The 23,472-nt window shown below is 38.3% G+C and overlaps 1 protein-coding gene across 1 annotated transcript in view; it reads left to right on the top strand.

Annotated features, from left to right (window-relative positions):
• The window catches only part of KANSL1 (KAT8 regulatory NSL complex subunit 1), a 200,461-nt gene that overhangs the window by 3,759 nt on the left and 173,230 nt on the right, over positions 1–23,472 (top strand). The window lies entirely within an intron of this gene.

Below are 23,472 nucleotides of genomic sequence, written 5' to 3'. Positions count from 1 at the left end.
ACCTTGTATAAGGGTATTTCTACTTCTTAGCAAGTGTTTAGCACCAGGACCTGGTAGCCTCTATGCTCTTTAAGAAGCAGGTAAGGAGATTGGGATCAATATATTGGATTTCATTTTACAGTTTCTTTTGTTTTAACTAATGTATTAGGTACATGGAGTACCACTTTTTTTTTGGGTCTTTTTTTGTCTTTTTCCGTGTCCGGCAACGGATTGCAACCCTCAGTGTTGCCCCCGTACCGGACCGGGGACCGGCAACGGGATCGCAACCCTCGGTGTTGCTCCCGCGCCTCGCTCAGCCAGTGAGCGGGAACCGGTCTGTATGTGGGATCCGAACCCTCGGGCGGGAGCGCCGCCGCGCTTCCCAAGCAGTGCACTATCCAGTGTGCCACCGGGCCGGCCCATGGAGTACCACTTTTTAAGATATCTATAATGTTGAAGGTTTTAACTCTAGACCTCTCTGAACTTGGGATGTTATAATACAGTAACCCTTGAAGTTGTACCCCTGGCATGACAGGAATCCAGAAGGGAAGTCAAAGCTCCATATTGTGTGAGTTACCACCTGTTAACTACTTGAGAATGTAGTTATCTAACTTCCTTAATTTCATATTCCCTACCAATTCTTTGATCAGCAGAAAACATCTTCTCGGTCTAAACACATTTTTTATTTGCTAACATTTTCCTCTTATTTTTATTACTTAAAAAAACCTTAAAATTGTAAAAAGTACTTTTTGGGGGAGGAGGATAGCTTTGAGTTTGAGGGCTGGAAAATAAAAGTGGGGAGAGGGAACTGTATTCTTTTTTTTAAAGGATCTGAACCCATGGCTTTCGTGTTATCAGCACCGCACTCTCCCGAGTGAGCCACGGGCCGGCCCTCTATTCTCCTTTTTAACTGTGAATGTCCTTAAAACATTTCTGAGATGTATATTCACATTGGAGCTACTTATTTTTATTTTTTATTTTTTAATTTTCTTTTCTTTTTTCTTTTAATTTATCAGTATATTTTACAATATAGTTGATTTTCATGTCCCTTTACCAATTCCTCCTTTTCCTCCCTCCCCCCATCATCGTATCTGTTCACTTAACAAAATCAAGGAATTGTTGTGTCTTCTTCCCCCCCCCACCGTTCATTTGTATATTTACTTATTTATTTTTATTAGCTTTCACAAATAAGTGAGAACACGCGGTATTAGGAGCTACTTATTTTTAAGTAAAAATAAATGATAGGTTAATTAAAGTGTGTACTTTGAAGGCAAAATGTTCATTTTCTGCCTTTTTCTTTCTACCACTATACTAACAAGGCTCATTTTCTGTAGTTCTTAAGCTTTGTTTCCAATTATCTTGTTTTAGAATGAACTCTGTCATTCTGTCAGGTATTATTTAAGTGTTAGACCTGTGTATGTTCTTGTTTCCCTGCTTGTAGAAAATGGTGCTGAACCTCGCCCTTTTCATAAGCCAATGTACCAAAGTAACATAAGTTACAAAGGAAAAATAACTTCAAACAAAACCTCCTCAATTTAAGGCACTCTTGTTAATTAGAAGTTCCCATGAAAATTATTGTTTATCTCTTTTACTCTCTATCAGGGGTCTGCACCTTTTTTAAGCATGAATACTGCCAGCCATGACTAAGCAATATCAATGATGTTTCTAGGTCCAGTTATCAGGGTTAGGGTGGGTACAAAGGGAGAGGAACAGGCAGAAGAAGGAGAATTGGGCAAGTTGGAGAAAGAGCAAAATAATGACGAGGAGAGAAAAGATATGTAGTTGACCCTTGAACAATTCGGGTTTGAACTGCACAGGTCCACTTTATATGTGGATTTTTTTCGATAAATATATTGGAAAATTTTCAATTTATGCATTCATGATATACCTCACTAAGCAGTTAAGTAGCCTACCTAACAGTAGGCTATTAGTAGGCTTATTAGTAGTAGTTAAGTAGTTAGGTAAAGTTCTTGGAGAGATAGAAGTTATATGTGGGTTTTTGACTGGCAGAGTCCACTAAACTCCTGCATTTTATTCAAGGGTTGTCTGTATGGTCTTTGGTTTGTGACATGGAGGCACCATCAGTTGTCATAGGTAGCTCTTAGGGGCTGCTGGGTGCCTTGTGTGCTAGACTGAATGATGATGAAAGCAAGTAAAAAGTATTCTTGACAAGCAAAAGGACAGAATTAAAATTAATTCAGTATGACATTGAAAGATCTCCAAGATATATAGTTAAGTGATAAAAGCAAGATGCAAAACAGCATGTATGAAATTTAGTTGTCCTTCGTGTTTTTGGAAGAAAAAAGGAAAAATTTATATTGGCTTGTAAATGCATAAGAAGAAACTTTAGAAGAATAAAAAAATTGTGACATTGGTTACCTGTTAGGTTTAGGAATTACGCAGGTAGAGGACAGAGTGGGAAGAAGACTTCTTGTTGTATTATATCTTTTTACACTTTCAATATTTGCATCCAATTAAAAAAACTAAAAAATTTAAAAAAATTTTAAAAACCATATCTCAATCCTTACCTCTTTTTTTCTCCTCCCATGTCTAAAAGTCAGAGAAGTGGCAAGGAGCCACGACTTAGAGAACAGAATAGTTCTTGAACAGTGGTTGAAGGGTTCTGTAATCTAGGACGCATGTTCTCTTGGGATCTTGAAGAATTTTGAATTTGTAGATGTATATTTCTAATCTTGAACTGCAAGGTCAGGAGTTAAAAAAACTTCACTATCTCTTCAGGTTTTAGTGAAAAAAAGATTTTCATTGTTTATTTCCTTAAGTTGGCAGTTAGATATAATATCAACATTCTTGGCTGTGCGATCTTGGGTGATTTTCTTAATCTCTCTTAGATTCAGCATCCTTCTCTGTACTGGAAATAATAATAATAATAACACTTCAGAGGATTTTTGTGTGCATTATGTCAGTAAAGGACATAAGGAAGTATCTGGCTTAGTGAACTACTGTTATTATAATAATTACTATTAATAATAGTTCCTTATAGCCTAGTGGTAAGAGTGGGGGCTCTGGCTGTGTGATGTCCCTCGCCTCTTCTCTGACTTGTAGACACAGGAGGAGAAGAAAAGAGGTAAGGATTGAGATATCATTTTTTAAATTTTTAAAAATTTTTTAGTTTTTTAAATTTGATGCAAACATTGAAAGTGTAAAAAGATATAATACAATGAGAGGTCTTCCCACTCTGTCCTCTACCTGCCCGATTCCTAAACCTAACAGGTAACCATTCATTCAGGTGAATTCATTAACCTCTTAGAGCCTCAGTGTCCTCATCTGCAAAAAGAATACAATTATAGTACTTAGACCCTAAGGTTTAAATACGTTTATTGATGCAAAGTGCTTGGAATAGCACCTGGTAGGTGCTCAGTAAACATGAGCTGCTAATTTTCTTTATGACATCTGTTTGCTAGGGCTACAGTAACAAAGTGACATAAACTGAGTGGCTTACAGAAGAGAAAACTTATTGTCTCATAGTTCTGGAGACTAGAAGTCTAAGGGCTAGGGCTTGCTTCCCCTGAAGGCTCTAGGGCAGGATCTGCTTCAGGCCTCTCTTCTAGCTTCTGGTAGTTCCTTGGCTTGGGCAGCATAACTCCAGTCTTTACTCGGAGTTCTCCCTGTATGCATGTCTTTGTGTCCAGAATTTCCCCTTTTTTTATAAGGACAAGTTATATTGAATTAGGGCCCACCCTAATGACCTCATTTCTCATTTTAACTTGATTACCTCTGTAAAGACTCTATTTCCAAATAAGCTCACATTCTGAAGTATTGAAAGTTCAACATATTTTTTGGGGGGGACACACACAGTTCAATCCATAACAAAATCCAATAGCCTTCTTTCTTTCATCCCCACAGGCTTACATCACTCATCATGGGTGGTAGACTCTCAGCACCTATACATAGGAAATGGAAATTTGGTACAAATTGGTACCATGACTTAAAGAAATAGATTATTTCTTTCTTTTTTTTTTTTTTTTTCCTTTTTGTCTTTTTCCGTGTCCGGCAACGGATCGCAACCCTCAGTGTCGCCCCCGTACCGGACCGGGACCGGCAACGGGATTGCAACCCTCGGTGTTGCTCCCACGCCTCGCTCAGCCAGTGAGCGGGAACCGGTCTGTATGTGGGTTCCGAACCCTCGGCGGGAGCGCCGCCGCGCTTCCCAAGCGGCGCACTATAGCAGTGCGCCACCGGGCCGGCCCCAAGAAATAGATTATTTCTTTAGGCTTCTCATGTATTTATTTTTAATATGTATTGATTTTTGTTATTATTGAGACTTTAGATTTACATAAAATTGAAACTTTAGAAGATAAGATTATTTTGTTTTTTTACTTATCAGTAAAATTCTGATTTGAAAAATTAAGATCAAGATAACAGTCTTGTTCAGATCCCTGTACTGGCCAGCTGCAAAAAAAAAAAAAAAATTAAATTACAGTCTTGCTTTCCATGTCTTATCCTTTGTGGAGGCTGATGGAACCGTGAGGTTTCCTGAATTTGCAAGAACTAGGCCCACGGGTCTAGGGCTTTGGGAGCTAAGGATACCCAGTAATGTTGGACTAACACCCCTTTCCCCATGTGAATGAGGAGATGTTTTGTATATTCAATCAGATGCCATATTTGAAGAAACTGGCATGGTTATCCTCCAAGACTTTGTTTCAAATTCTCATTTTGGGGGTCACACATGGGTCATCTCAGAAATAGCAAGAGCTTGAGGAAGTTCCCTACTTGGTAGGACTGATTTGGCCAGCCCCTGCTTTTGTTCCCCTCCTGTTTGCATTTAGGGAAAAGTTTAAACTTTTTAACATGGCATATGGCTGTGGCTAACCTCTCTGTATTGTTTTCTTTTTTTTTTTTTTGATGGCTGGCCGGTATGGGGAACCAAACCCTTGACATTGGTGTTAAAGGCTGTGCTCTAACCAACTTTGTTGTTTTTTTAAACTTATCTTTGACTACTGGCCTGTATGTGTCTGTGTTTGGTAGCTTCCTCTACTCAAATTTCTAGTATTAAGACTTAAAATTTTTGGAGGGGTGGCTGGCCTTTATGGGGATCCGAACCTTTGACTTTGTTTTTATAATCCTATCTCCCTATCCTGAAGTGAAGGAGTTGGTAGTATTGGATAATTGTTGGGCCATTTGACTAGGCCAGGGAGAGTGCTGACCAGGCCGAGGTAGAGCACCAGTGGTGCAGGTTTAGGCAGGGAGAGAAGTTGGGTGGTAGGCAATAGAGCTAGCTCTGGGCATTATTGGCTGGTTTGTTCAGAGGACAAAGGGAGTAGCCATATTAAGTTATGGAGGCTCAGAGAATATATTCAAGTACTTGAAAAAAAAAATGATCTTTTAAAAAAATTATCCTTTTTATTCTGAACAGTTTAGTGGTTTTTTTGCTAGTTTGTGCTTGCTTAGAAATCATCTTGTGAAATGTTCACAATATAGATCATAATTACTGAAACAAGCAAATGATAGTGAAAACGGGAAAGGAATAAGTAAGTAAATAAATAAAATTTTAAAATATGTAAATTAATGTTATGATTCTAAAAGTGTCTACTACTATGCGGGCTTCTTTAGAAGTTAAACAGAAATTACACAGCTTACAAAGTGTGCCCCCAGCCTTGACTTTGCCTCTTAGGTAGAGCACATATTGTCTATCAAAGAAGACTGCCTTCCTGGGCCCATCCCTGTCCCTATCTCTATCTCTTCCCATACTGGGCTCGCCCCACTGATTTCTTGAGCTATTTTCAATCTTTTTTTTTTTTTTGTCTTTTTTCGTGTCCGGCAACGGATCGCAACCCTCAGTGTTGCACCCGTACCGGACCAGGACCGGCAACAGGATCGCAACCCTCAGTGCCGCACCCGCACCTCGCTCAGCCAGTGAGCGGGAACCGGTCTCTATGTGGGATCCGAACCCTCGACGGGAGCACTGCTGCACTCCCAAGTGTGCAGCCCCTATTTTCAATCTTGAGCATCCAACATTCCCTGTTAGCTCTTCTCTCTAAGCTTATAAATGACTCAAGTTTAAGAATACAAAACCCTTAAACCTCAACCACTGGTCCGTCTCTAGGTTCTACCTTTGTGTTCTGCCGAAATTGACCTTGTAGATTCTATTGCCAAATTTAGAGGATCCCTTTCTGCCCTTATCTTCTGAGGCCTCTTGTGGTCTCTGACACTGAACCATTGCTCCACCCATAAATGCTTTTCTCCCCTGGCTGTGGTGGTGGTCCTTTCTGGCCTCTTGTCTTCATTTCTGAGAGGCATCGTAGCATGGATTCTGGAGCCAGATTCCTAGATTCACATTTCCGTTCTGCTACTTACTGTGTGTCCTTGGGAAAGTTATTTAATCTCTCTGTGCCTCGGTTACCTCATCTGTAAAATAGGAAAAATAATAGCTCCTACCTTATAGGAGTTTTGTAGGGAGGAAATGAATTAATACATGAAGAGCATGTAGAAGAGTACCTGACACACAGTAAAGTATGTATGATGTGAGTAATGGCTAACCTCATTATCATCGCCATTTCTGTCTACTGTTTTGCAGTTTTCTTTGCGGACTGTTTTCCTCTTTTACTCCTAAACACATTAGTGTTTGCTTTACCTTGACCCTCTCTCCTCTCACCCTGTTCATTTCCTGGGGGGACATCTTAGATAAGTTTGTGCCTCACTTGCCGTTCATATGCTGATGATTTTTTTTCCAGCTCTGACTAGTTTTCTGATATCTAGTCCCATAGGCACAGCTGCCTCCTGGACATCTCCACTTGGATGTTTCATGGACGTTTAAAAATGACCTCTTTATACAATTCATCAAGTCCAACCTCTTCCTTGTCTTCATATCCCAGTGAATGGTACCATCACCTACCCAGTCACTCAAGTGGGGGATATGGGAGTCCTCCAGATTCCTTCTTGTGCCATCTTAGTCACCACATTCTTGAGATACAAGCTTATAATGTTTTCCTAGTCACCCCCATTTCCCTTTCCGAATTAAGATCTTCATCACCCTTTTGCCTGCATGACTTTCAGTTGCCTTGTAATCATTCTTTTTGACTGCCTTCCGTCTTCCAAGTTGCTGCCAAAGTGATCCTTATAAAATACAGGTCTCCTCATATGATCATATCTTTCCTTCCCCATGGCTCTCCTAGTTTTCAAGGTAAAGTTCAGATGCTTTTGCCAAGCACCCAGACCCTTGGTTTTCTGGCCTCTGTCAGATCATCTCCTTCAATCCTTCCTGAGCATGCTGCAGTCAGTGGTACAGTACTATTTGCAGTTCCTTCGCCCCTTGCTCAGCCAGTGAGCGGCGGTCTCTATGTGGGATCCGAACCCTCGGCGGGAGCGCCGCCGCACTCCCAAGCGGCGCACTGTAGCAGTGCGCCACCGGGCCGGCCCCTAAATTGTGTTTTTAGAACCAGCCCAAGGGCCAGCCCGTGGCTCACTTGGGAGAGTGTGGTGCTGGTAACACCAAGGCCACAGGTTCAGATCCCTATATAGGGATGGCCGGTTTGCTCACTGGCCGAGCGTGGTGCTAACAACACCAAGCCAAAGGTTAAGATCCTCTTACTGGTCATCTTTAAAAATAAAAAAAAAAGGAAACAGCCCAGAAGATGGGCAAACTTATAATTGTAGCCTACAGTTTATCTGGCACTTGACCATGGTGGTAATTTTTTGGCCAGCAGGGGGAGCTGAAATCACTGATATGTGACTCCATTTCAAGTGGCTTTTTAAAAAAAAGTTTGTCAACCAAGGGAGAAAGTAAGAAAAGCTTTACTGACAAAGAACATGATTAGAGTTCACAAAGAATAAAAATGACCAAGAGGCATATGAGAAACATTTTTATTCTGATAAGTAATCAGAGGAATGCAGATTAAATGGCATACTATTTTTTACCTATCAAATTGGCAATTGAACTGTGCTGTCAAAAGTGGTGAGAGGACAATCTCCAAAACTGCTAGTGGAGTGTGCATTGGGCTAAATTTTCCTGGAAGATATTTTGGCAACGTATGTTGACAAAAAAGCCTTAAAATTGTCCTAAAAATATCTTTTAATAATTCCACTTCCAGGAATTTATCCTAAGGGGGAGGGAAAAGAGATACATAGAAAGATACAACAAAGATATTCATTGTAGTATTATTTATACGAGTGAGAATTGAGGATAAACCTAAATAAGCAGCAAGATTAATGGAAAATAAATTATGGTATATTTAAGGGTGGATGATTATATAACCATAAAATAATATTTTTGAACAATGTAGTATTATTTATACGAGTGAGAATTGAGGATAAACCTAAATAAGCAGCAAGATTAATGGGAAAATAAATTATGGTATATTTAAGGGTGGATGATTATATAACCATAAAATAATATTTTTGAACAACTTTTAATGTTTTAGGATGTTGAGTATATGATAAATGAAAAATTCAGGATAGAGATCTATATAAGAAGAATTTTAAATGTATAAATGTAAATAATATATATAGAGAGGATATATATATATGGAATATAAATATATCACACATACACACATACCTAGATATAAGAATGGAAGGAACTATTCCAATAAGCCTCACTGAGTCTGTTAGTCAGGGGTCCATCCAGCCAATTGTTCTGTCTAATAGGCATCAAGGGATGTTTTGGGGAAAGTATTGTTATTTTATGAGATGTTAACTTCAGAAGTTTAGGTCCTCACCTCAGACATCACTTCTATCCTGTAGGACCCCAGAATGGGCTTAATATACATGAATTTATCTAAACACTTCTGGAATCTCTTTTTTAACTCTAAAATCTCTTGGTGATAACACATTTCACAAGTTTCTTTTATCTATTATAGAAAGACTACCTTTTCAAGATTAAAAACTTAATATATTGTGTTGAGATTTGGTAAATAAATTAGTATTTATTATATTGATATATTTTCTGATTTTGTTCAAATGTCCCTTGGCTTTCATGTTTCTCAGTTGAAGATACTTGATTATTAAATTTAATCTCCAGTGAAACCTCCTCCAGCCTCTTCATCATTCCATTTTCACATCTTTGGATCTTTGCCAGCATTGCTTTTCCTTTCTGTAAACACTCAGAATTGCATTTTAGATATAGCTAAACTATGATTTGGTAAAAGGATAGGAAAATGTGTTCTATTTACAGTCTTTTCCTTGTCGTTGCCAATAGAATTTGGTCATTTTTTCCCTTTTTTTGCATAGATGATCACATTGTCTTTAGGGAACATTCTATAATTATTCAAAAATTCCTTTTTTGACCGGAAGGCATGAGTCCTTTAAGTATAACTTAGATTTCTTCACCTATAAATGCCTTACTTTTCATTTGTTCATGCTGTAACATACCTGCCATTTTTCAGCCTGCAGTATTTTAGCCTCTCATATCTCAGTGGGCTTTTAGAGATAATCCAGGTTAAGAATCATTTTTTTAGTTAGGTCTGATTCTTAGAAAACTTGAGTTGAAATGTGCCCCTCTGGAATTTCCACTTTGGGCCTAATTTTGTCTACTCAGGAACTGCCTAGAGCAAGTCTAGTTTCTCTTCTGCTGGACAGCCCTTCAGATGTTTAGACATCTTTCATGCTTGCCAAAGTATCTCTAAGCTGAAAATAAATCCTAGTTTTTGCAAATGTTTCTCATTTGATCCACTTAGAGATCCTTTCCATCTCTGTTTCCTTACTTTTCCAACTCATTGGATTTGGTATGGATTTCATTATCAGGAAGGTTTTCATTCCATCTTCAAAACGGGGAATTCTCTGTGTATCTTTCATATAATGTATTAAAATGTTAAATATAGCATTTCCAAAACATTACCTAAGGTCAGTCTTCTGTTTATACATCTTCATTTGGAGATAGTGCCTTAGACATAATTTTTTATGTCTAAATCATGCCCCATCTATAGTAAATGTTCTCAACTCTATGGTCACTCAGTCTTTCAAAAAATCACCTTTTATTTTTAATCTTTGTATCAAGACTTTCATGAAAGACCACATAAATTATGGTCACATAATTACATTCTTCACAGAGAATTTGGGTAGACTGATGTGTTGTGATTTTCTCTTTTAGAAGCCCTGTTGTCTTTTCTTCAGCAGGTTATTCATGCTGATGTGTCTTCTGATCCCATTTCTCTATTAGAGATTTGCCAGTTTGGCCTATTCGAAGTCACAGCTGGAGCCTGTCTCTTGAGTTACATTGATGGTGTTTTTTTGTTCACTTTTGTTCAGCAAATATTTATTGAGTGCTTAAATATGCCAGGAGTTGAGCAAGGGCCTGGGTAAATATAAAAATAAAGGAAACAGATCTGGATTCTGTCCTTTTGGGATTTATACCATAGAAGATCGTTCTCATATGACTGTCAGCAAGTATGTTCTGCCCTGCAGTTTTATAATTTACACTTAAATTCCTTTCAAACTCTGATAATAATTTGGGTCACATGACTACCTGACATCTAATACATTAGTTTGGAAGCATCTTGTTTGTTTAATGATCAATACCATAAATGATTTGTGTGCTTTATTTGTTTTTTGTTTTTTTTGTTTTTTTTAAAGATGACTGGTAAGGGGATCTTAACCCTTGACTTGGTGTTGTTAGCTCCACGCTCTCCCAAGTGAGCTAACCAGCCATCCCTATATAGGGATCCGGACCTGTGACCTTGTTGTTATCAGCACCACACTCTCCCAAGTGAGCCACAGGCTGGCCCTGATTTGTGTGCTTTAAAGAATAATTTAAAAATAGGTTTTTCTTCTCTTCCCTCTAACCATGCTACTTAGTAATTAAAATTTTTGGTTGAGCACCTGAATTTTTTGATCTCTTGCTGTCAGTAAAATATTTTAAAATTCATCTCTATGCTTTGTATGGCACATTTGCTTTTTAAATACAATTTTAAATGTTATCTAACTAAAGCCAGACTAGATTTTGGTGTATGTTGTATATGTGTTTTCTAAAATCAGGTAACCATATAATACATTTTTTGTTTTTCCTGACTGTATGAAATTTTGGTTAAATGTGTTTTTTTTTTTCAAAAAAGATGACCGGTAAGGGGATCTTAACCCTTGACTTGGTGTTGTCAGCACCGCGCTCAGCCAGTGAGCGAACCGGCCATCCCTATGTGGGATCCGAACCCGGGGCCTTGGTGTTATCAGCACCGCACTCTCCCGAGTGAGCCACGGGCCGGCCCAAATGTGTTTTTATCTCTATTTTACTAGTGGGTTATATATTTCAGTTTCTAATTATAATTTAGAAGCAAGTTTTATTATATATGTACTTTTGGGTCGTGGCACTGTCGCCCTTAAATGTACGTCTTAGTAGGTTCTCATATTTTTGACAAAGTATTTATTGTATTTAAAATTTTATATCAGGGCCGGCCTGTGGCTCACTCGGGAGAGTGTGGTGCTGTGGTGCTGATAACACCAAAGCCGTGGGTTTGGATCCCTATATAGGGATGGCCTGTTAGCTCACTTGGGAGAGTGTGGTGCTGACAACACCAAGTCAAGGGTTAAGATCCCCTTACCAGTCATCTTTTTAAAAAAATTTTAAAAAATAAAAAATAAAATTTTATATCATTTCTCTCCCAAAGAAGTTTTGTGCTGTTAAACACACGGATTGCTGAACCCCACTTTCTGATTATTATTGTACTTTTCAGGTTTCTGGATCATTGGGCTTTAGAGTTGAAAAGAAACAAGCTCTCTTGTTTAACATGTGAAGAAATTGAGAGCAGTTAAGTCATTTGCCCAAAGTCACATAGCTACTTTGTGGTAGAGCTAGAACCAGACTGCCAGTTCAGCATTAATTATATCAGTCATTACTGGGGGATAGACTTGTGCTAATCACATTTACACATTAAGACCATATGCAAACAAAAAAGAGTTGTTGATTTACAGAGGAAAAAAAATAAAATGATAAATCTGGCTTGGAAATGAGTTGGCTGATCAGCATATTCTCTCCTGTTCAGGGCATACTCCCCCTCTCAGATCCTTGTGTATTTGTGGATTAAGGTATCTTCTTTATACCCTGGATAGTGCTGGGGATGACAATGCCAAATTCTTCTCTTTGAACTACCCTTTTATAGAAGCCTTGCCAACCATCTGTTGTAATATTCTTCAGGCAGAGTATAATACTGTTGCTTTTGTTTAAGCTTTTAAAATAATAGTACATTCCAGTCCTATGTCCCTAAAGATAACCCTTCCAGTAAGAGGATTTTATGTTCCTTAAACTCTTTACTTGTGATATCCTAGCTTCTTCATTCCTGTAGATAACTGATTGTATCAGTGACATATTGCGTCTTCCTCATTTCATTCTCACATAGAGAAATTTGGAGTAACTTGAGTTTGAAGGGAACCTAAGTTTTGCTTATATACTGCTGGCAATGAGTTTGCAAGTATAATGTGAAGGCAAATTAGTGCTCTGAGGTATTTTCTCAAGGGGAAATAAATGGCAGAATTATGGCTTGCTGTCTCCTGACATTTACTCAAGTGGTTCATCATATTTTTGTGAAGTGAAATTGTTTAAACAGTGATTGCTATTTTGGCTTCATCTTTTTAAAATAGCTTTATTGAGATACATTTCACATATCATAAAATTTACCCATTTAAAGTGTACATTTAAATGCTTTTTTAGTGTATATATGGAGTTGTGCATCCATCACCACAATCTAATTTTAGAACATTTTCAACATTCCCAAAAGAAACCCTGTATCTATTAGCAGTTAATTTCTATTCCCTTTTCCCTCCCAGCCCCTGGTAACCACTAATCTACTTTCTATCTCTATGGATTTGCATGTGCTGGACATGTCATATAAGTGGAATCATAGAATATTTGGTCTTTTGTAACTGGCTTCTTTCACTTAGCATTTTTTTAAGGTTCATCCATGTTGTAGCATATATCAGTATTTCATTCCTTTTCATGACTGAATAATAGTCCACTGTCTACGCCACATTTTTCTTATCCATTAATCAGTTGGTAGACATTTGGGTTGTTTCCATCTTTTGGCTATTATGAATAATGCAGCTATAAACATTCTTGTACAAGTTTTTGTTTGGATACCTGTTTTCAATTCTCTTGAGTATATACCTAAGAGTAAAATTGCTAGGTGATGTGGTAACTCTTAACTTTTTAAGGAATATCCATACTGTTTTCCAAAGCAGCTGACCATTTTATATATCCACCAGTAATGTACAAGTATGAGGATTTTATTTTCTCCACATTCCTGACAACATTTGTAATTATTCATTATCTTTGATTTTTTTATTAGAGCCATCCTAGTGTGTGTAAAGTGGTATCTCATTGTGGTTTTGAATTGAATTTTCTTGATGACTCATGATGATGAAATCTTTTCATATGCTTTATTGGCCATTTGTATTTCTTCTCTGGGGAAATGTCTATTCAAATGTTTTGCCCATTTTAAAATTAGACTGTCTTTTTATTGTTGAGTTGTGTAAGAGTTTTTATGTACTCTGGATATAAATCCTTTGTCAGATATATGATTTGCAAATATTTTCTCCCATTCTATGGGTTGTTTTCAATTTCATGATGGTTGTCCTATGTACAAAAATTTGTAATTTTGACGAAGTCCAGTTTATCTATTTTTTTCTTTTGTTGCTTGTGCTTTTGGTGCTGTATCTGAAAACCATTTCCTAACTCAAGGTAATGAAGACTTACTTTTTTCTTCTAGGAATTTTATTGTTTTAGCTCTTACATTTTGGTCTATGATCCATTTTAAAATGAATTACAATTAATTTTTGTGTATGATATGAGATAGGGGTCCAGCTTCATTCTATAGCATGTGAATATTCAGTTGTCCCAGCATAGTTTGTTCAAAAGACCATTTCTCCCTCATTGAATTGTCTTGGCAACCTTGTCAAAAATGAATTGACTGTCAATGTGAGGGTGTATTTCTGAACCCTCAATTCTATTCTGGATATGTTTATCCTTAAGACTGTGTAACACACTGTCTTGATTTCTATCTTTGAATTATGTTTTTGAAATCAGGAAGTGTAAGTCCTCTAACTTTGTTCTTCATTTTCAAGAATGTTTGGGTATTCTGGAATCACATTGAATTTGAAGATCAATCCTAGAGGGTATTGCCATTTTGACAGTTACATCTTCTGATCCATGAATATGGGATATCTTTTCATTTAACTAGGACTTCTTTGACTTCTTTTGGCAATTTTTATAGATTTCAGAATATAAGTTTTTCACTGCTTTTGCTAAATTTATTTACTTGTGGGTTCCTTGGGATTTTCTATATACAATATGTTATCTGTAAATAGAGGTAGTTTTACTTCTTTTCTAACTTGAATGCTTTTAATCTTTTTCTTGTCTATTTGCCCTGGCTAGAACCTCCAGTACAGTGTTTAATAGAAATGGTGGACATCCTTGTTTTGTTCTTAATCTTAGGGAGAAAGCATTCAGACCTTCTCTGTTAAGTATGATTTTAGCTGTGGGTTTTTAATCAGGTATTTTAGCTGTGCGTTTTTTATAGATACCCTTTATCAGGTTGAGGAATTTCCCTTCAATTCCTAGATTGTTGAGTGTTTTTATCATGAAAGGGTGCATTTGTCAAGTGTTTTTTCTACATCTATTGAGATAATCATGTGGTTTTCATCCTTTATTAATATTGTACATTACATTAATTGGCTTTCAGATGTTTAGCCAACCTTAAGTTAAATTCCTGGGATAAAACATACTTAGCAAAGGTGTATAATCCTTTTTATATGTTGATCATGTGGTTTTCATCCTTTATTAATATTGTACATTACATTAATTGGCTTTCAGATGTTTAACCAACCTTAAGTTAAATTCCTGGGATAAAACATACTTAGCAAAGGTGTATAATCCTTTTTATATGTTGCAGGATTCATTATGCTTTGTTGAGGATCTTTACATTTATATTCATAAAGGATATTGGTCTGTAGTTTTCTTGTGATGTCTTTGGTTTTGGTATCAGAAAAAAAAAAATCCGGTATGTTTTTTGGCTGCTGGCATACATAGTAATAATAACCTTACTGAATAAGTTGAGATGTGTTGGCTTTGTCCTTAAATAATTTTGGTTTAACTTGAACATTCATTTAGCAATAGTAAATTCTAATTGCCACTAATGTTTAAAAAACGATCTATTATTGAACTTGTTGAGGTCAGAAGAAACCTAGAAGCCTCCCCCAAGGCAATAGCAAATATTTGAGAATGAAAGCGGGATGCAGAATTAAATACAATTGGATTAGGTCACACATTTTCCTTTTCTAGACCTTTTGTCTACCTTGAGATATTCAGGGTAGAGGTACCAAGTCCAGCACTTTAGATCCTTGCCACCTTATTGGTTCCCTTAGTTTTCTCAGTTTTATTTGGGATACTTGTTTTGTTACTTCATTTTGGTTATGCCATAAATAACACCTAATTTTAACATTTCTGGGATTATTTAGGCAAGCTTCAGAAAAGGGGCCAGAAAAGAGTGGAATTGAAAGCATAGAGCTACCAAAATTTTACTAATTGTTTTCTGATCACCTCTTAGTTTTGAGGGATTTTTTTTTGGCTGCTGGCATGCAGGAATCAGAATCCTTGACCTTGGTGTTATTGGTATCACACTCTAACCAAGTGAGCTAAGCAGCCAGCCCCTTGAATTTTTATTTATTTAAAATATCAGTGAATAGAAGGGATAATAATGGTGACTATTTTTTCCCAGAGGTACTACACTGTTTAGCATGCAGTAAGCACTCAATAAATGTTTATAAATGAATGGGAATTAATGGTAGGGCTTTAAGAGGATATCCAGCTTTATTGAAAATTAAAGAAAATCATTCAAGTTAGGAATACAAGTATTACTATTGTTCTGTTATAAAAATTTGATGTCCTGGCCTAAATATTATGAGCAAAGGTCATATTTTGATATTGTCATCTCAGATATTCTGAGAAGTATGAGTAGTTTCTTTCCCACCCCCCTGCACAGAAGGATTTTTTTTCCTTTTCTTATACCACAGACGATAGAGTTTTTTTCTTTCTTTTTCTTTTTTGCAGCTGGCTGTTACAGACATCCAAACCCTTGAACATGCTCTAACCAACTGAGCTAAACGGCCAGCCCTATAGTTTCATTTATTTATTTATTTTTTTCAAAAGATGACTGGTAAGGGGATCTCAACCCTTGGCTTGGTGTTGTCAGCACCAGGCTCAGCCAGTGAGCCAACCGGCCATCCCTGTATAGGATCCGAACCCGTGGCCTTGGTGTTATCAGCACTGCACTCTCCTGAGTGAGCCACGGGCCGACCCTATAGTTTCATCTAACTATCATGTTTTGTTTATTTTCATTTTATCTTGTTTGTTCTGCTGGCTGAAAGTTGGGAAAGCTTTTGTTAGATAAATTTGTGTCTAACTGTGATTGTGGGAATTATTTTGGAATATGGTTGAAAATACTGAATCTTGGATTGTCATAATGAGAAATGAAAATAGATTGCTGTTGAGAAAATTATATATGATTTAGTAAATGAATAACAGAGATAAGACAGGGACTTTAGCATTTCCTGAATTCCAGTTATGTTCTCAGTAGCTTATGCTCTCTTATATAATATTATACCCATGACAGTTTATATGTTAAATGTTTTCAGATTTCATCATCTGCATAAAGTCACTGTGTTCAGGGGTTTTGGGCCATGCATATTTATCTATAAATGATCTAAACCAGTGTGTCTATAACTTTTCCTTTAAAGTACTCCCAGGGTCTGGAGTTGTTTGGAGCAGCTTGCCACGAGCATAACATGTCTCTGAAGACTCCTCCTCTGTTGAAAAAAATGAGAATTGTGCATTTTGCTCTGTAATATACTTGTGTTTATTTTAACACCAGTATATCTGATTTTACCACAATCTTAGATTATACTGACACTCTTGTTTGTTCAGTGGCTTCAGTTTTTCCCTCATCTGTAGCTATGTATTCCTGAGTGTAAATAGAACGCAGTTCAAGAATCCAGGAATTAGTGGATTCAAAAGCAATCAGTGTTCCTTTCCAAGAATGGTGTGCCTCTGCATTGGAGGGAACAGGTGTGCTATTTCTCAAAGTCCCTAGGTTTGCTGTGCCATCAGAGCAAGATTTTACAAGTTGCATTATAACTTTGGAATGAGCAACTGATTTGAAAAATAATTTTTTGTAATGCCTTCTACCTTGTGCACCTGTTGCCTCCTTTTCTCTTTGAATATTTTTTTCCTCTGACTCTTTTTTATCAGGCCCTCTACAACTTGGTTATTCACAGCTGCCTCGAAGCTCTTCTGTGTATTTACCTTTATGTTTTGTTTGGAAAAGAAGTCAGGTAGTTTCTTGGTAAATCTTGGGCAAATTCTGACATTTAAGTTTATTATCTGATACAGTGTTTAAGTCCTGGGAAGATTGCTTCATTTGACCTTGCCTGCAAAATTCTTATATTACAGCCCTCCTTCTGACTTTTTTGGTGAATCACACATTCTAGTTATATGAGAATTTAAAAATGTTCTAACTAAAGTTCAAAGCATTAGAATTAATTAAAATCCACCTAAATAATTATTGTAATTTTTTGTTTGTTTAATTTAACTCCTTAAGGAACTTTATTACCATAGCCATATAAAGTTTTGGTTAAACTGAATGCACTAGAAGTCAAGTGCTGGTGTAGTTATTTTCAAATCTGGGGCTGCAGGGAAGAAAACTTAGAAATCTTGGATGTCAGGGCCGGCCCGGTGGCTCACTGGAGAGTGCGCCGCTTAGGAGCGTGGCGGCGCTCCCGCCAAGGGTTCAGATCCCATGTGGAGACCGGTTCCCGCTCACTGGCTGAGCGCGGTGCGGGCGCAACACCGAGGGTTGCAATCCCGTTGTTGGTCAGCGGAAAAGACAAAAAGGGAAAAAAAAAAGAAATCTTGGATGTCAGGGCCGGCCCGGTGGCTCACTGGAGAGTGCGCCGCTTAGGAGCGTGGCGGCGCTCCCGCCAAGGGTTCAGATCCGATGTGGAGACCGGTTCCCGCTCACTGGCTGAGCGCGGTGCGGGCGCAACACCGAGGGTTGCAATCCCGTTGTTGGTCAGTGGAAAAGACAAAAAGGGAAAAAAAAAGAAATCTTGGATGTCAGATTTTAATGGTAGCTGATGGCCTGTGACAACATGACTTGTTACTTTAACTGATACAGCTGTATTCAGTTGAGTTTTAATGCTCTGAATTATCCAAGAATATTTCTGTTTTTAGGAGTGCTTTCAGGGTTAATCTGTAACATTACTTATCGTTCTCATTATTAACACAGTTAAATCATCAGGCTGCCTCAGAATTAGTTTTTCTTCTTGATGAGTTATTGGATTACTTCTGAGTGAGAAGGTAAGGTGATACTCTGTGTAAATTCTAGAGTTTGTATCCCTATTATGAGGAGGAATATTGTCTTGTTTTTAGGTGGGATTGAAACTAAGAAGTGCTATGCATTCTTAATACGTCACCATTTACAAAATGTAACTGCCTTATGTTTTAAATGCCTTAACTGAAAGTTTGTTGCTACTGGACTCAGTACATAAAAGTATATGATATTTTCAATCAGTCGAAGCCTCCATTTAATGAAAACAAATCTCAATTTCTGAGCTTTGTAGTCATTGTAATCAGTGTGAGAATGCTCTTTTACTTGCATTTGGCCTGATACTTGTGAAACAATTAAATAGGTAGTATTGTTTGGGTTCATATCACGTGTGCACTTCTCATTAACCAAGTGAGTAGCATGTTTCTGTTGGAAGGAAGGAGGTACTTTGGGAAAAGTGAGAATCAGTGACCGAGAACCCTCCCTGATTCGTGTGTCCTTCAGCTTTTAGGCTTTGGGTGGTCTCCTAAATACTTCTGTTGGCCTCATTTTCACACAAATAAAATATGGAAGTTGAACTAGATGGTCTTCCAAATTCGTTCTACATCCCAACTTCCATCCCCTTTCTACATATTCTTTAAGTTTCTTAACTTTGGTTCAGTATCCTGGCTTTTTGTTTAGTATTTAGCTGGTTAAATATTAACATGAGAACATGCATCAATTTCAGTTTAAAGATGTTTCTTTCATGATATAATTTCAATATTGGCTTTTAAATAGATTGATGTGTTCATTTCTGTGATGTCTGGAATACAGTCTTGAGCTTAATAGGTAGTCACTAGACTGTTGTTGAATTAAATGGATTTTAATTTTTTATGTGGCTTTAGATTTTTTATTATATATAATCTTTCTCAGAATTAGAATGTTTTTAGGGAGCTCAAAGTATTTGTATTATATAGTGTTATCTGGGTTTATGAATGAAAACATTGTTTGCTGGAGTCTAGAGATAGGGATTTGAAGTTTGAATTAGGAAAGAGGTGTTGACCTTTGCTTAACTTGTATTTTAACCTTTGAATTTTAGAACTGTGGAAAATAATTTTATTCATGAATAACAATAGTAATAGTTAAATTTATGAGGAAAGTACTATTATTATCTCCATTTTACAGAGGAGAATAAGTACTTTGCCCAAAGTAACACAGGTAGTAAGTGATAGAGGCAGGATTAAAACCTGGGGCTACCCCTGGGTCCCATGCTCTTTATTACTACACTATGCCTTCTTTCATTTATACAGCAAATTCTTACTAAGTATCTCCTTTGTGCTAGGCTCTGGACTAGGTCCCAGGGATGTAATGGTAAGTTACAGAAACTAGGCTCCTGTCCTTTTTTTTTTTTTTTAAAAAGATGACCGGTAAGGGGATCTTAACCCTTGACTTGGTGTTGTCAGCACCACGTTCACCCAGTGAGTAAACTGGCCATCCCTATATGGGATCTGAACCCGGGGCCTTGGTGTTATAAGCACTGCACTCTCCCGAGTGAGCCACGGGCCGGCCCAGGAAGTCTATGGTAGGGAAGTTAGAGAATGCCTTTTTGGAATATGTTTATTGTATATGATGAGAGTAGTAGATCTGAAATTGGAGTAACCATAGTTCTTGCCTTCAAGGGCTTTCAGGCTGGCTTGAGGAGGTAAGACTGATATATGAAAACAACTTCAGGAATTACAAAGAGAATTTAATGAAGGGTAATATAGTGCCAATTATCTACATTATTGTTAAGTGAAATGAATAAATGATGACAGTGGTGTGTTTGAATATATAAAATGAATCAGGTGAATTGTGGAGGGGGAGGAATGAACAAGGAATGATGGCGAGGAGAGAGAGTCCTCTTTTTCTAGGCAGAAAGACATGTACACAAAGACATGGATGTGTACAGAGTTGTGTATAGGAGGGGTCATTTCTGAGGAATAAATAAATTAGTTGTATAAAATATGATAATATAAATAACTGTAAAGTAATATGTACAAATACGCAAAAATATGAAAAATTAATCATGTTTTTAACTTCAGGTATAAGAAACCTAACTCAAATTGCCTTAAACAATCAAATGTTTATTGTTACATTTTGGAAATCCAAAAGTCATGCAGATGTCAGGATTTGTTGATATAATGACTTCATGCTGACACCAAGGACCAGGTTCTTACCAACTCTCTATTTTGTTCTCTTTGATATTGGTGGCATCTTTATGCTTGCTGCAAGGTGACTGTAGCAGTTTGAGGTGTCACTGCCTGAGAAGAGGGACTGTTTTTTCCTCCATCTTATCTTTAGTACTGAAGAAGCTTTTCTCAACGGTTCTCTCCTGGAGGCCTCCAGTCATGTCTCATGCTTATTCCTAAACTAGTCATTGACAAAGAGAGTGTTTTAAAATGAGTCAGGCTAGAGTGTGTATTGGCTAGTCAACCACGATTATTCCAAGAGTGATTTGAGAAGTGAAGTATGTGTATAGGTGGTTTTTTTTTTTTGTCCTTTTTGAGACCGGCTGCACCACGCTCAGCCAGTGAGTGCTGTGAGCGCACCGGTCATCCCTATGTAGGATCCGAACCCGCGGTGGGAGCGCTCATGCGCTCTCAGCGCGGCACTCTCCCGAGTGCGCCACAGGCTCGGCCTGATGTGTATAGGTGTTTTAATCAGCCTTAACATCCACTGTTTTTCTGGGAGAAATTTTAAGAAAATGTATTTCTCTTCCTAAGATTTTTGTGTCTTAGGGATTCACCTTTGAATGCCCTTATTTGTAAAAATTGTTGCCTAAGCAGAAAGACATCTGATTTTAGATAAGAATGTAAAAGAGGTTGACTAGGTCCCATAAACACTGTGAACTCCTGACTTTTGGGCTAAGCAATGAGAGAAAAGGGAAGTTGGAATTTATTTTCCCCCTAAATGCATGATTTTAAAAGTGAGCATTTTCTACATTTCTCCTAATCTATTGGAAAAATGTATTTCATAACCTTGACTACTTGGGGACCTAATTAAATCTGACAGTTGAGTTTTTCTAAGAGTTGGAGCAGTACTAAGATTAATTATTTTGTGGTGGGTGCCCTTGAATATAATATTTAAAGTATACACTGCAAAGGCTTTGCCTTATTTGGTGTTTTTCATTCTGCTAATTTAGATTGCAGAATCCTCAGATTAGGGCTCTTGTTCGCCATCTGTTGGTCCTGGAATTGTGTTAACATCCTTCTGTGTTTTGTGGAATTACTATTTATGTCAACAGATGTGTGTGTGTACATTTTAAAATCAACTAAATTTTCTTTCCCAGGATTATAAATTAAAAAGCCAAGACTAAGGATCTCTTTTGGATGTGTATACAAGTATGTATGTATATATATATATATGTATATATTAGTTTATTCTTTGTGTAATATGACCCTATGACTCTAAGCTGCCTGCTTTTGGTATTCGAGAACCACGACTGTACTTGAGAGTGTGAGTTTGAGTACAAATGGAAACTCACAGAAATGTAGGTGCAGATGCTGTAGGAGCTTGTGAGTTAATGTAACTCTGTGGGCAGATGAAAACTTCCGTAAAGATAGTGAGGGTGTTTTTTGACGAGGAGAAGTGACGCATAACACCGGATATTGGTTCAAGTAAACCACAAAAAAGTATTGAGCATTTTGCATCTTCCTTCTGCTGAATTTGATGATTTAATTGTTGGAACCATTTTTTTCTTCAGTCATTTAAACTAATTTTGATGACTCCTAGGTGACTCTTTTAAATCTCAAAGCACTGAAGTCATCTTTTGGCAACTTTTTCTTTCTTTCTTTTTTTCCTTGGCTATTTCTGGGATCCGAACTTGTGACCATGGTATTATAAAGGCTTTGGGGGTGGTGGTGGGGTGGTGGGGAGAGCTGGCCTGCACAGGGATCGAACCCTGGACCTTGGTGGTATCAGCACCACCTCTAACCAACTGAACTAACCAGCCAGCAACGTTTTCTTTAGTTTTAAAGGATGGTGGAATCATACTTTGGTTAAATGTGACACTGCATTATATTGTTGAATTTTTTAAATCTGGAAAAAGTTTTATTATTTTAAGGCCCTATTTTGGGAAAGGCATACAAAAGTGTACAAACTGGTCATGAGAAATGATAAGATACCACCACTTCAAAACAACTCCTTCTGATTGCTCTTCAGGCTCATTGAGAAGTTGGCCTAGGATTTATTTTCTCCTCTGTCCTTTTCTGGATTCTGATTTTGTTTCTCCTTGTTAACTTAGAATTTTGGTGAAGCACTAACTCCAGTTACCTTCTTGGGGCCGGCCTGTCGCTCACTCAGGAGAGTGTGGTGCTGATAACACCAAGGCCACAGGTTCGGATCCCTATATAGGGATGGCCGTTTCGCTCACTGGGTGAGTGTGGTGCTGACAACACCACGTCAAGGGTTAAGATCCCCTTACTGGTCATCCTTTAGAAAAAAATAATAAAAATAAAAAAATAAAACAACTCTGATGGGGAAAGTGGGAAGTTTGCTTTTTGTTGTGAGATCTAGATTTCTCTGTGGAATTCTTTGTTAGAACTTTCAGCATAGCAGTGAACTTACTTTTGGTGGCAGCAGGAAGCATAAATACTCATTGTGTAATGCCATTTGCCTGTTTTGGCGGATCTGCCAAGCTATGACACCCCAAACAAGACGCGTGCTTCCTAACGAAAACTACAGTTCCCAGCGGGCCCGGCGCTGGTGGGCCATCACTTCCCCTCTGGCTTCCGGCTGCACCTTCCCTGGCTGGCCCGACGCGGGCCTCGACTCGCGCCTGCGCAATGGCGACCTGCGCTCTTCCCGCCCCCCCAGTGGCGGCTGCAGAGCGCGGCGTTGGGGCTAGTGCCCAGTAGTGCTGCAGTGTACGGACGCAGGCCGCTAGGACAAAGGGCGGGCGGCAGAAACCGGTTCACTGGTCAGGGAGCTTCCTACCCGATTCAGCGCACGTTTAGCCCTGGAATAGTGTGGCACCGACGGTCTTAGCCTGTTTACTACACAGTGCAAACAGTTCCTCGCTCACGTCCTCTCGGTCCGCCGCGCCAGCCAGCGTTGCCCCTCATAGCCGGCGCGCGGCACCGCCGGCCCCAGCGCGGAGGGAATGTGACGGCGTCAGTGCCTCAGGTTAGCCTCACCTCGGCCGCAGCGAGAGTCCCGCTCCCGCTTGCCGCAGTGCCGCGTGCCGCCGCCGCACGCCCCGGGCAGCTGGGGCCCG

Source organism: Galeopterus variegatus, unplaced genomic scaffold (genome assembly GCF_000696425.1).
Source record: "Galeopterus variegatus unplaced genomic scaffold, G_variegatus-3.0.2 Scaffold2698, whole genome shotgun sequence".
NCBI classification, from domain to species: domain Eukaryota; kingdom Metazoa; phylum Chordata; class Mammalia; order Dermoptera; family Cynocephalidae; genus Galeopterus; species Galeopterus variegatus.
This window is presented reverse-complemented; position numbering and strand designations above follow the sequence as displayed.